The sequence below is a fragment of the Lagopus muta genome, chromosome 4 (genome assembly GCF_023343835.1).
Source record: "Lagopus muta isolate bLagMut1 chromosome 4, bLagMut1 primary, whole genome shotgun sequence".
Classification (NCBI taxonomy): Eukaryota; Metazoa; Chordata; class Aves; order Galliformes; family Phasianidae; genus Lagopus; species Lagopus muta.
Window position 1 is genome coordinate 54,047,723 of NC_064436.1, and position 15,141 is coordinate 54,062,863.

At 39.4% G+C, this 15,141-nt stretch overlaps 1 protein-coding gene across 1 annotated transcript in view; it reads left to right on the forward strand.

The window, feature by feature from the left end:
• The window catches only part of PPARGC1A (PPARG coactivator 1 alpha), a 345,221-nt gene that overhangs the window by 74,931 nt on the left and 255,149 nt on the right, over window positions 1-15,141 (forward strand). The window lies entirely within an intron of this gene.

Genomic DNA, 15,141 nt, shown 5'->3' on the forward strand with positions numbered 1-15,141 from the left:
TTAATTGCTTAAGAAGGACAATTCACCAAAACAGAGAGCTGTACTTGAGAAGGTATAAATATACTCCAGAACCAGATCATTTTCGTCACGGTACTGCTTCCACTCACCAGATGTGCTTTCTGAACGGCCCGGGGACAGGATGCTAACTACCGATGTGGTGACTAGCTTCTGCTGATGCTTTTGCCATCACTAATCCATCACTAATTTAAACAAATATTCTTTAAACCAGTGGCTGTGCACTGCCCCACTACTGCATTTGGGAGAGAGATTATTCAGAACATATTTTTGATGTACTGAATTGTTCATGATGTCAGGCTTTTTGTAGTGTATTGGGTATCACAAGTATTATTCAACCACTGTTTTTTTCTTTGTGCTGATGAATGAATTAAGAAGTCATATTCTTACGAGCTACCTTGATTCTTAAGCTGATTCGGAAACAGAAAATAGGAATGTGGTACTGTAGTTTCTAAAATGGAGGATGAAAGGCTTTTTTATACATTAATAGCATGCTAGCTTGAAGAAGGCTTGTTGGGATTGTTTTAACATATTATGTGTGCATGTAAAACACAGAAAATTGGTACAGATTTTTGAAAATCCAGAACTTGTTCCTGAAGCATATACAAGCAGTGTGGTTTATAGCATCTGCCTTTAGGTTTTTAGGTTTTAATTTGAACAAAAATCCATATATTTTCAAATTGAATTTCATTAAAATCACAGTAATTCAAATCATAAATAATAACAACACATAAGATGCTCTAAATTGACAACAATTCAAAGTAATATGAACAAGAATATTGCTGCATTGAATATGAACAAAAAATAATTAGAATATGAAGCATGAAAAGTGTCATCCTTTCAAAGCTGCTGTGAGCTTCATGGTGATATTCACATCCTCGTCCATCTTTGTCCCTTGGTTGTCCTAAAGCATTCAGTGAGAGTTCCTAGAATTTAAGACCTGCTAATGAGCAGTTATTTCATGCACCATTTTCAGTCGTACTACTGGATGTGTAAATATGCAATTTCAAGTGATGGATATCCAAGCCTGTAATGACAAATTTTTTCAATACATTTCAATCAGATCTGGAGTGGAGATTTGAGTGGGAATTGTCATGCATGCTTCTTTACGCATGCAAAAATACATGCATGCATACAGAGTTACTTGTGTATACGTGCATGTAAACAGATACAGAAAATGTGCCTGTGTGTGTGCTATGATCAAGAAGTTTGCTATGATCTAAGTTACCAGCTGTGGGTGATAACCAGCTCCTGAACACAAGTATTTTCAATGGCTGCCGTATGGGTAAGAGAGCTCTTTCAAGTGCATAAAATCTTACTGTTTTGTGCTGTAAACATTGAAGTTGATGAAAAAAGATTGTAAAATTCAAGAGTTTAGATGACTCCCACTTTAAAAACAAACAAACAGCTTCCTAGAACTACATATATTCAACAATCTCTGGCAGACAGGAAGACCATATTTCTTGTCCTTTTTTAACCCAAAATTATAACTGTGTACTGACCTTTATTGTAATCTTCTACTTGCCCTATTCTGGTTATTTATTCTGGGAGAAGCTTCCTAGTAATTTCATTAATAGTTTGAGCATAAAACAACGTAATTACCTCAGCTTTTCATGGAATAAGCAATCTTTTGTAGAAAAAGTGGCATTTGAGTTGACTTTATGTGGAAAACTAGAGATATGAAATACGTAGCAGTAATCTATGTGACAAGAAATTAGAAGGCATATGCTATTTTACCAGTTGTTTACGTTTATTTGTATTTAAATATACTCCTACTGGCAATGCATTGATAATTGTGTAAGACATTGCTTTTCGTCATAAATATATGTGCTTCAGAATAGTTGTCTGCATTGCAGAAATGAAAAGATGCAGTGGCTGTAACTAGATTAGTGGGTAGTCTTCCAAAAGACAGAAATTAAGGAGATGAAATTACTTCATTTTGAGCTTAGATTAATGATGGAAGCCATAGGAAACAGCAATACAGAAAACAGCCTGGTGAGATTCCTTGTTCACCTTTTTTCATCACGTAGAAATGGCAAGATGAGGGAAGCATCCTATTAAATGAAACTTATTTATCTATGTATTTATCTGTCACTGTCTATTTTACGTGTCACTGAGTTAGTGTTTTTATTTTTATATTGTAATTGTCAGGAGAAAAGTGCAGTTATTCCCTTTTTAAATGTTGTAACTGGGGCAATGAGATGTGCAGAACATCTGAAATAGAGGTCTTTCTTGAATCCACATGCTTAATATTGATATGCTTTTATTCTCAAATGTAATCATTTCAAGTGAGTATTTGAAATAAGAAGTTCTAAATGTTGCCCACATCATGTGCATGGTATGTACCATGAGCAATGAACACTTGGGCCCCAGTTTCTGTGAAGACAGTAAGTACTGCTTAGCAGGAAGGAGGATCTGTGCTGTGTCCAGGCGTCTTGGGGGAGTTCCTGAAGTCCGGTGTGTAGTAGTGAAAAGCTGAGCTTTTAGAGCCTTTTAGATGAATAATAAGAATAATAATACTTCAGTTTATTTTTGGATAAAAATGATACTCTATGGACATCAATGCCTTGCGACAAAAAGTAATAAGAAGAAACTTTTTTTTCTCTGTAGAGACAGCATTTTGTCATGTTTCATCATGGAGTGGCTCCTTGTAGGCACTCCTCACTGAGCACCTGGCAGTGGCCAAGTAAAGAGAGAGGCTCTGTGCTTCCTTGCATCAGCAGTCAAATGTTTTGCTGTAAAGTATAAATGTCTTTGCATGGCATGCCTGAGTGCTGTGCAGTATGTATTGTGGTTTGGTTTTCTCTGTCATGATGTGCTCTATACAGGTGTTGTGTTTGAAGCTGGAAAGTAGAGAGGAGCCAGCAAGTTCATGGCCTAGACTTTCTACATTTGTCCTCTGATGTTCCTATTGTAAGCTCATCAGCATGAAAGTAAAGAGATAAATGTGCTCGGGTTTGAAAGATTAACATCAGTGAGCATTGCAGGGAAGTGCTGAGGAGTGGAAGACTCAAAAACAAAACAAAAAACCAAACCAAATCAAAACACCCCGCAACCTGAAAACCACCAACAAAACAAAAAGCTGATGTGGATGTTGCCAGGAATGCTCCAGCAAGACTTGTTTGAACAGTGGAGAATCTATCCAGCGTGATGGAAACAAAGGGATAGTGGAGAAAGTATTAGGAATAATAGAAAAATCTGAGGGAAGTTTTAGTAGCTGGATTGAAGCTCTTCTCGTAGTGTCTCTCATTTCACTGAACTTTTTGGTTCCTTTAAAACCAAGTCTTTTATGTGATCACAAACTGCCCTATTTTATGCCTGTACAACACTGTAAAATACTTCCTTTACAGATTTGCCTATCAACTATATATACTGAAATGTCCTTAATTTCCTACCGAAATGCAAAGTGTTACATTTGGAGGGTACTTCCTGAATAGTTGTTGACTGTTGAAAATTGCATCTGTGACTAACATCCATTTCAGATTTTTTTGTATTAAAGAATTAATTACCATAAACTTAGTGTTAACTTTGTGAGACAGAGCATGTAGTTTATTGGCCCAAATATTGCTAAATTGCTTTACCAATAAATGGTAAAACAGGGAGAGGGACTGAGTATAAAAATTTCTATAATTAAAAAAGCATATATTTATTAACAGCAAAATTTGACAGAATTCTGCATTTGTTTGAATGAAGAAAAGCAGATTTAGTAGTGTGTATCAAGAGTTGGTATTGAAAATGGGCAAATATTCAGTCTTTAGATCCTATTTCTCACATTCTTTTACAATTTATGGAGATTAATTTGCTTGTTCGGTCAGCAAACACAGCAGTGAATAATACATATTCTGTGTATAGGTAGACTTGAACAGGTTGCAGAAGAATGTTAAGACCTACCATGGTAATGGTAAGATCTACCTTCAAATTAAAGTTGTTGGTATTTTTGCATGAAGGGATTTATGAATTGACCAAAATAACAGATATATTAAAAATCATAATAGTTACCATTTTAAAGAGTAAATTGTAATTTATTCAAATTTGAACCAGAAACATTTTCTGCTCTCAGAACCTGTATTAAAACCAAAACCAAACCAAATCAAGAAACTGGAATATACTTTGGTTTAGTTGCAGCAAAGTAGTTGGGGGATTACCTTTCAATTTTGACTTTCTCTACTTGAGTATGTGTTCCCACATGTGTAGCTGTGCACAAGTTTTAAATATACGACTACAAATCTTTGTCCCACTGCAATATAGTGCTGTTACTTTTGTGTGAAGTAGTGGCAGCATTTAAAATGGGTATATTTATTTAGAATTTTTAAATTGAAAGTCGGCACCACAGAGCTTTGTTAAGGCAGAAGCAGGGGTCTTTTCTGTAGCAAATCGATGCAGAAAAAGTAAGTTTTTCTAAAACAGGAATGCTTCAGTAAAGCTCAGGTATCTACTTCGTAGGAAAGGCTGATCATGTAGTGGTGAAATGGTATCACTATATTTAAATCAGTCAAGTTGACTGGCATTTTTGGATAGCAGTCTGTTGTAAGTTGTCACACCATGTAAAACCATGGGATTCTTCTCCATGACAGTGGCAGGGATGATGAAATTCAGAAGAATTCCTCCTCCAGAAACAAACAAAAAATCACCAACTCCTCTCCCTGCCCACAATCCCCACATTCACCTAGGATTCTTAAGCACAATATTTCTCCTTTTGTAAAGAGCTACATCTCCTTTACGAAAGAAAAAATGCATATTTTCTTATTTTAAGCAAACTGGGTTTGCTCGGTTGTTTGTCTCTTCCCAAACTGAGCTGTTATGAGGTGTGCTGGAATGAGACATATTTCTGACTAAACTAGGTTAAGCTTACAGTATTCATGAAGGAAAGCTTTGGAAAATGTTCAAACAATGGCAACACCAAATTAAACTTACTGTGAAAAGTTTAAAGGACATATTTTATGTGCATAATGGTACTGGTAGCTCACATTCTGGGTTTTATTAAGGCTTCACAAGTCAATGCCACTTGAGTGGAACTTGTAATTTTTCTTTTGTTTTGAACTTAGATGGAGAAAGAAAGGGTAAATTGTATAGGAATTGGACTATTTCCTATCTAGATCATCTTGATCTTATGAGATACCTCGCACCTCCCGATCCCATTGATCTTATAGGTGACACAGTAGCTTCATGAAACTTTTAGCAGTGGAAAAGGTATGTATTCATGCAGTTATCTACACTGAAGTGATCTTTTGGGTGCTTGCTACTTTTTGAAATCAGGTCACATCTTTAGGTTTCTAAATAAGGATTTAAAAAAGGACCTTGGCTCCATGACTGGGTGAGGTCAGAGCCAAAATCTTCTATTCCTTTCTCAGCAGCTTTGAGAATCCTTTTTATTTTTCTTCATCGTTTATTTTCTTCATTGTCTGCTGAGCTCCTCCAATGGCAGCTGAACCATTGCAGGATAAAGATGTAAGGATCTGCCCATTACTTGTGTGACAGTGCCTCCCAGTTCTGATATTCCCTTGCTCTTCCATTTCACTTTTTGTATTTGTCCTACAGCAATCTGACTTGTCACTGCATGTTCATAAAAAACTCAACGCTGCTTCAATTGCCCTCTGTCAGGATCTAATTCTCAAATACTAAAAAAATAATTATTCTCGAGACTGTTTTTTAGGTAGGACGTTACATAAGTGGCAGTGCTGTTAACACAGTGGATGGGTATAGACTGATATAAATCTTTTGATTCCCATACATTTCTCCTACCTCTTTTGAAAGACTTTGTCATTTTTTCTTTGGCAAACTGCTTTGAGCTCCACCTGAATACCACCAGTATGTGGATGAATAGCATAAATGAACATATTTTGCTTGCAGTCAGCATTTGAAATTCCACAAGTGAGAGTAGGCTTTTGAAAATAAAGCTGTGCCACAGGATCAGCACAGCTGTACAATATGGACATCCTGCATGCACGAGCAGGTCAGTATCTGTACGTGCACATCTGCTATTTGCTTGCATAAATAAGGCTTGCTCAGTTGCATATGCCTGACTTGGAAAATCTGCCCTGCAGTTATTAGAGGATGTCACATATTTTTCTGGCACGTTATGAAAGATTTCTGCCCCTCAAGATACAAATGCAGACACGCATGCTCCTGAGATTTGTGACTAACAAGGAGTGCTTTTATACTTTTAGTAAGTGCTTGCCATTTGGAGAGGGAAGGAAGTTGAGAGCAGGTGTGACAAATCAGGTAGATTTTGGCTCCCTTTACCACAGACATGAGAAACAGATGGCATTGGTCGGTGCTTATTGAACATACGGCATGAACATGCTAGTTACCATGCTAGGACCTCAGCTGCACTAGCCAAGGCTTTCTCTTTGCCACTTAGCTGGGAATACTTATTGCGTATATAGAATAGTGCATCATTTCTTCACCTTCTTAAATTCCCTTTTTCTTTTGATTATTTATTTATTTTTATTGCTTTGTTTTCTGCATTCTCTGTTGTTTTACTCCTCATCTGACTGGACGCTGAGTTTTTGACTGTAAGGATGGTGTGGCCAAGTTGCTAACAGCAAAGAGAGTGTCACAAATTTGCATTCGTGCCTCCTTCTAATACAAAAGGAAAAAAACCCAGAGGAATAAAAAGCATAATAAGCATACCCACCATATTTGGAGCTTAGATGCAAGTGTACTGCAGTACAACAGATGGAATCATAAATGTTTTCCTTAAAATGATAAAACCTTCTGTATTTTCAGCCATTGGTGGAGGAGGAAAGGAGCGAAAACAGCCATAAAAACAGCAGAAAAAAAAGAAGCACTTTAGCTATGAGGAATTAGACTAACTGCACTGAGTTTTGTTGAAAGTTCACATCAGAGGTGATAAGGATTTGAGACAATCCTTATGCTTTGGTGGGAGCTTCTTGGCCCTCAGCACCCCTTCCTGTGAATGATTCTGGTTGGTTGGAGCCACCCTCAGCATACGTGTAACAGGAAACAATGAGGCAAAGTTTGGGCTTGATTATTAATGTTGATTTCTTGGAGAGCACATTGAAATAACACTGCGATTGGCATCTCTTCATAAGGGGTTGGGCAAGATGTTCTCTATAGTTCCCTGCATTTCTGCAATCCTTAAATATTTGAGAGATGAGAGAGTGGCCTCAGGCCATAGTGTAGTGCTTTGAGGGATGCATTTGGCCCTTGGGCCATATTTGTCTGTTCTTACTTGAAAGAAAAACCCTAGCAAATATGGCTATTAAAGAATGTCTTAGAAGCAACTGTGAAATAGCTGAGAAGGAGTTGGTTGATAAGACTGTGACAGTTTTGTGTTGCTTGAGATCTACACTCGCTTTCCTCCAAATCCTGTAGCATTTGTGTGGGGAAGGGCTGGTGTGGGCGCTGGGACTGAGCTCAATGCAGGTGTGCGCAGGACTGCACACCTACTCACCTGCAGCCCTTGGCCCTTTGGGTGGCTGCCTTGCATGTGCTGCTTTATTCTTCCTACTGCTAGAATGGCCCTCTGTGCTGTGCACATATGCTGGAGACCTGATTTATAATTAGGAGCAGCTGGCCATGCTGCTGTCCAAAATAATTTCCCTTAGTGAAGGATCAATGGGGAAAAATGCAAGCAGGTTTGAGTATTTTGTTGTAAGAAAGAAAAAAGAGCCTTCATGCCCCAAATCATTGAGTGAGGTTTCCTGTCTTCCTGAAAGGAACTGAGAGCTGGGAACCTCTTGCATTTTATGATTCTCTCATCATAAAATATTGTACAGTGCTGTACGAGTAGTGAAAGTAAGAAGTTAAGATTTGTCTGAAAGACATTTATGTGGGGTTCCATGTATAGCTTATTTCACTTTGGCTGGTGACTGTTTCTGCCCTGGTAGTCCTAAGAAATGGAAACAACAGAAGGTACTAAAAAATCAAACCAAACGCACTCTCTATCACCACAAACCTTTGTCCCCAGTTTCCCCAGGGCGCTTCTCTAGCACATCTAGTAACTTAATAATGTGAGGGCTATTTTTGTAGTGCTCTTGGAAGAAGATTATGTCTGGTCTGGTCTGATAGGGCTAACCAGACTCAAATAGAATGTATGTGTATTGTGTTATATTTTAATAGGTAGAATATAAGGTAATTTCAGATTATTATTATTTTTTCCTCTAATCTGTATTTTTACAATAAGTAAAGCAGATAAAATAGTGTGATGTCTCAGAACATTTTTGGGCAGTACACTTGGAATGGCTTCCATTGCAGCTTTATACCCTGAGGGGCAACGGGGTTGCACTGCTAGTTGTATTTAGACAAATTTTTCTTTGCTGCTCTCCTTTCTCTCAAGCAGAGCAGAAGACAGGAGAAGGATAAGATGGGTGTAGCTCTCCAGCAGAAGCATCCTTCTCTGGTGTAATTAGTGGGGAAGAGTAGTGCTGGTGGCTGCTGCTCTTCTTTGTCCCCTTGCCCACATCTCTGCTGAGTGATTTCTGTGACCCAGCAGACCTTGCTTTTTGGCCTCCTCTTTCCTTTTTTAGCTCACGTGAAATCTGCTGTGAGGAATGCAGGCCGAGGGTGCTCCTGCTGCTGTGGAGCTGCTTTCCTTTGGCTTTGCCAGAGAAGGGCAATGGAACTGGTGAAAGGTCATACGGGAAGCAGCTGAGGGATTGTTTAGTATGGTGAAGAGGAGGCTCTGGGGAGACATAGCTCTTACAGCTTCCTGAAAAGTGGTTGTAGTGAGATGGGGCTTGTCCTCCCACTAACAGTGTTAGGATGAGAGGCAATGGCCTTGAGTTGTGCCAGGGGAAGTTCAGGTTGGGTATTAAAAAAAAATAAATTCTTCACAGTGTGTGTTGTGAGACATTGGAACAGGTTGCCTGAGGAAGTTGAAGTCATCATCCTAGGAAATTTTCAAGAAACATATAGATGTGGTACTGAGGGAGTTAAGTGGTTTAGTGGGCATGGTGGTGACAGGTTGACAGTTGGACTAGATGATTTTAGTGGTCTTTTCTAACTTTTATGATTCTATGATTCTGTGATTTGCGGAGGCAGAGACACTTGGGGGTCTGTGGGAGGAAGTGAAGGGACAGCTCAAGGGCAAGTGCTGGAGGAGCATTTAGCGTTCTGAAGGAAGCTGGCAGTGAGTTGACTTTTAAAGGAATCCGTAGAGACACGTTCATTGGGAAGGGGAAGGAGCATCTCACTAAGCAGGGATTAGGATGTGGAGTGTCTGTTTCTGTATATTCTTTTCTGAGGAAGGTGGATGGGGAATATCTAACTGTCATCTGCTTGTCTTGGACAGCAGCCTTTGCTCGATCTTCTGAGAGCTTTTACTGTTGCTAGTGAGGTGTGTTGTTTAAACTCAAATATGCCTATCAAACTGTGTCCTCAAGCATGGTGGCACTGTCAGGGGTAGCAGAGATGTCCAGCTTCTGCCTTTGTGGCTTGTGCTTCCAAGCAGGTGGGGTTTCACCCACTTCTTTACTCTCTATACCCAAACCCTCACCGAAACAAATTGGCTGAACTTGGTAATTGCATTTTCACAGCAGTCTCAATACAGCTTTGCTCTTGCAGTTAGCTGGGTGTCTCAGTGAAGATATTTGACTATTCACAGTATTAAAAGATGTATATTTGTGGTTTTTGTGCCATTGGTGCTATTTATGTGACTTATGGCAGTCACCGCAGTGTTATGGTCAGTGGCTATCTCTGATATAGCTGAATGCTAGGTGCAGGCTGATAGCTTGGACTGCGACCCAATTCAAGTCAGGCACTAAGGTTATGCATTTGCTGTGAGATGATTTATGCAGACCTCCACGGTGGGTATTAAGTTGGCTAAAAAATGGATGCTGTCCTTTTTGTGGGCATTCAGTGCTGCCATATAAATATGCTGTTCAGGTCTGCAAAGTTTTTATAAAATGCTGTTGCTGCCAGGCTAACTAACAGGGCTTATCCAGCAGTGACACTTCAATAGCAAAATGTTTTGTGAATCATTTTAGCCTGTTTGTTTTTGTCTCCTGCTGTGATCCTAAACATTTTTATAAAGCTGTGTTTTAAAAAACAATGAAAGGTGTGCTCACATGGAAGGACATAGGGTGGGCAAATTAAGAACTAAATTCTCTAGCCATAGTCATAGTCAGTGTTCATTAATTTGAAAGTTAAGATGCTTGTATGGCTGTACTTGTATTGAAAGTACATGTTTGTAAATAGTGCTGTAAAGCTCAGCAGTTCAATCCAGGAAAAAAAACGAGTTATTAAATGTGATTGATGAGGAAGTAGCTGTTTGTCAGATACCTGACAAGTTACACGTTGCTGTAGTGTGCACCTAATAGCATTAATTGAAGGAGCATTTTCAGTTTCCAGATCTGATGTAAAATACTGAATTTGTCAATAATTGAATTATGAAACAAGCATTCCAATTATTAAGGTACTGAAGCTTTTGTTCATGTGATGGACAGGCAACAGTTCTTGCTTGTACCTGTCCCTAGCAATTACTATTATGCGTTCTTAGAGTTCCTCTTTATTTTTCCCATTTTCATAACAACTGCATTATGATTTGGCCTATCTTTTCCAGATATTTTGCTTGAATAAATAAGTAGGATATTAAATTCAGCTAGGGTATTAGATTATAAATTAGTTCTGTAACAGGCGTCATAATGTTATTTAGATTTTCAGTTTACACAGACCTTGTAGCAACTCCCCAGAGCTATGCTACAGAATTAGAGGAAGATGTGAGCTGATGTAAGAAAATTGGTTTTGGTAATATGCTGATGTCAGTAGAGTTTTGCTGTGTGGAAAGATATTTAAATTAATGTTTTTACTTACTCTGTTGTACAAACTAAAGATTGTTAATGATTTCAAATTACTGATTTGTTGGCATATGGACTACGCATACGTGGCCATAAATGTCTTTTCCCTAGTAAAGCAATATTTATATTGCAAGTTTGTGTGTGGATTTTATTTTTTAAAAAGTGGAGTAAGCGTATCCCAAAGTTTCCCATAATATAAGCATTTAATTTCACGTCAGTGGAATGAAAAATATCTGAGAGCATTTATAGAATAAAAACCCCAGCCTGGCTAACAGGCAGTGAGCTCTCTGTGTCGAGGAAGAAAGAGCAGACTTGCAGCGCTGGTCCTGAATAATTGTATCATGATTAGCAAGCACGGTGACACCGTGTTGGTGAGGGAGATGTGAAAACATGCACATTTATAAGTACATTTATTAGTCAGGTGGATGGTAATGGTAACCTGAAGAGAGAGCTTCCAAGTAAAAAGATTTATAGCTGCTTACATAGGTATTCTGTAAATACTGGAATCCGTACCCACTGTGATGTTTTATATATTCAGCGAAGAGCAAAGGTGAAAAATTACTGTGAAAGGAAGTTGATGTCCTCCTGGGCCATTTTCTGAGATGATGGACAGGAACATTGGTAGGAGTCTTAATTAAGACCAAACCAAACAGAAAGCACCCCAGTTGCTTTTATTAATGAGGAGGACCAGAGCTAGGTAACAGATTATCTCCATCTCCAGAGAAAATTGGCAGATGGAGAAAACGCGTGTGCCGGTATCAGCAAGATTGCCTTGAAACCTCCTCTGCTGCCCGCTGCTGAGGTGCTGCTGCGGAGCCTCGGTCAGGGCTGTTGCATGGCTGCCCTGTAGCCAGGCCTCATCTGATGCGTGCAGCTTGTGCCTCTGCTCCCCGTTCCTTCTGTGTCCTCTGGGCCCTGCTGCAGATCCTCAGTGCAAGTCACTGTCAAGTGGAAGGCTGCCTTAATAGCAGAGAATAATGGCAAATTTATCGATTCCATAGGACGTGGAAATGGGGCTGTGTGACTTTCTTTTTTTCCATCTGTTGCTGTTCACCTGCCTCATGGAGCCTTGGGAGCTACCAGCCCAGTTCACTGCATCCCCAGACGAGGTGTGTGGTGCCAAGTAACGGCACTGGTCTACACCAGGAATAATTCTAAGGCAATTCTGGGGAAGAGTGAGAGCAAGCTCAGGCATGAGAGATTCCTGGCTAGGTCCTTCACGTTTTGTCCACCCACTGCCCAGAAATATGGGTGTACCCTCTTGGGCTCTTGCAGGTACTGCTCTCGGAGGGCCTGCTCCTGCAGCTTTTCCCTTACTTTGTGCCAGACCTTCTGCACCAGGAAGCAGTTCACCTCTCCTCCTTTGACCACCATTATTTTACAAATGAACGTGAATGCTTAGTTCCTGCTTACATATGGAAGATTTGGTCTTTCTTTGCTTTTGATACCTGCTAAAACCCACTTTCCACACATACACAAATAGTGAGGTTAATGGGTGCTGTCAGATAGGTGACCTTTCATGACCGAGTCACTTGCTTAAGTGCTTTACTCTGAATACAGGAGCTCATAATAAGGTGTTTTTTTGTTGTTGTTGTTGCTTTTTTTTTTTTTTTAAAGTCATCTTAATGTTGCACATCTGTGGATAATGTAGGCATGCTTATACCTAGTGGTTCTGTGCCTGTTCATGAGGCAGGGCATGCTTTTATATGCAAAACATGTCCGTAGCCCATATTCCTTGTCACATCATGGACATGCTATGTACATCCTCTGTTTGGAATGCGATTTGTCATCTAAATGTAGCTGGTGTTAGAGTCTGAGTGTCTCGTTACTGTGAAACATTTTGCTGCTTTTAAAACAACTTGAACAAAGAGAGCACTTCATATTGCACTTTGATGTGTCTTTATTGAAAAAGCTCCTCTCCATTGCTGAGGCACTGAAGCATTTGCATTAAGTGATACAGGAGATGCCATAGCAATTTCATGAGAATTACCCTTTGCAATGAATGTTAGATTAAACACCTAAGTAAAATCCCTTGAAAGTGGCCAGAAGATAAATTAGAGCAGAGCTCTGCATAGGTAGAATTAAATTATGTACCTTCTTTTAAAGATTGTTTTTAATTGATTTGGTGCATTCTCTTTAGTTAGTTAATAATGAGTGTTGTACCTTTGGCTGTATGATCATTCATGTGAGTTAGATTTACAGCACTAAGAAACTCCCTTTATCAAAGAAAACAATTTCATAAAGGGGCTGTCCCCTCTCACTGCTCTGTTGCTGATAATGTGTCTGGACTGTTTTCTGATTAGAGCTCCACCGTTATACTAATATTGAAGATGTTTCTTTAGCAGATAAATGTAGGATTATTGCATTATTTTAGCAGCCTAATTTGTTCCTTGCACGTGCACTACAGCAGCTTTCATGTCTTGAAGCCCTCCTTTCCATTAGGGCTTTTACAGCACTCCAGAACTGAAGCTGGGTGGGAAATGAGCACTCAAGAAGAAGAGGACCAAGGTACAGGATAAAAAGACATGGAGAAAAGAGTTTCAATCAAGTAACTGGAAATTTTACCAGCCCAGCAAATCTTTGTGTTTTTCTTATGCAGAAGCCTGAATTTGAATGGTGATTCCCAGTGTAGCTGATGGGAATTCCAGGTCATTAGCCAGTACCCCACAGGACTGGACACAAATGTCATCGTTTGAAGGTGGTGTTAGGCGTTGTTTTTTTGGTGGCCTAACTTTTGTTTCCTCCCAGTTCTCACTTGTTAACATTGTACCAAACCCTACATCTGAAGTGAAATCTAAGATAAGAATTTCCGAAGAACTATCCTGAAGGTAGCACTGGGAAGATGTCTCTGAGATTGCTGGGGTTACTCACTGTGTTTACAAAGCTTCTGAGCTGTAGAGAAGATGGCAATCCAGCAGATGGAAAAGGAAAGGGTTCCTCTTTGCTTGGGGAAATCTAAATGTTTTGTCTTCAGAGCTCTTCGTGGGTAGCATGGTTTGTCTCCTCAGATCTCCATTTGGGCATAGTAGGGATGCATTTCTTGTCTTCAACCACCCTTTGATTTAAATAGAAGAATAGCCCTAAAAGGTATACAGAATTTTTTTTTTTCCAGGTAATTGTTTCTTAACGTCTAAAAACAGAAATCTAAGTGCAAAAGAAAGTCAGCCTAACAATTAGATAGCTAATGTTTGCATAATTTTAATTATCACACATTGCAATTATTTCTAATTCATTTCAGTATACAAATCACTATTTTCTATATAGCATGTTGTTAATGTTTACTACTATAATTACTAATTTGCAGTATAAGGCAGCAATTTTATAGTTATTCAGTTATGTATAATTACTGTGTCAAATAGGAGACAGCAATTAACACTGAAATGTATTAGAAATGATTGTATTAAAATCACTCTAAGAATATTTGACACATAATTGTCATGTAGTAGGAGATGGGCTGCATTCTCCTACCTTTTTCCCTTACCCAGCTTTTGTATGGTGTATTTATTTCAGATCCCAAAGGATTTAATCCTGCAGAAATTCCCATTTCACCAGCACATCAACAGGAGAGTTAGAGCTAGAACTAATGAGCAGAATGCAGTGACTTGTGTGTCTTGTGTAGGGCTTTAGGGGCCTTGTTCTAGGCTGGCATTTTAGCCAGAATTTCAGTGGCTGTTTAGGAGGGAGATGTTTGTTCTGCTGCTTGCAGATGTACAGGATCCCAAGCCAAAATCTGGAATTTCTGAGCTACATCTCTGACAGTGGCTCAAAAGGAAGGTGCCAAGCGAACTCTTGGGTTCTGCCACTGGCAGCCACAGTTGCTCAGCAGTCCTGGTATAATGGCTGAGGTCACAGTGAAGATAAGGGCACCAAAGGTCCTTGTGGTGATTCAGTACGCTTCAGTTAGAGCATCCAAGACACAAAGTGTCAGCACTGCATCTTCCAAGTGGTAGCAGTGGTTGGGTGAAGGTCTCAGCACAAGGTGAGAGAGCAGAGGTCTGAGTTTCCTGCAGGCAGGAGGGAGTCAGAGCTGTGTCTCCATCTCCTGGGAACATATCCCAGTGCAGGCTGTAGCTGGGACGTTCCTTAACTTCGGTTCTAAAACTGGGCTGCTGTGCTTCAGGAGCCAGGAGAGGACAGGAACCGGAGGGGTTGGGACCCTTCTGCTAATGTGTAAAAGAAGATTTTCCCTTAAGGAGGAAAAATCCAGTTTCACATCTAAATTAGCTCTGTCACTTAAGCAAACCATTAGTTTGTGTCTTTGTGTCAAAATAGTTCTTTGTGACAATTCATTTTTTCCTCCTTTTTTTTTTTCCTTTTTCCTTTTTTTTTTTTTTTCCCCTGGGATTTAAAATCCAGGCAGCTCTAA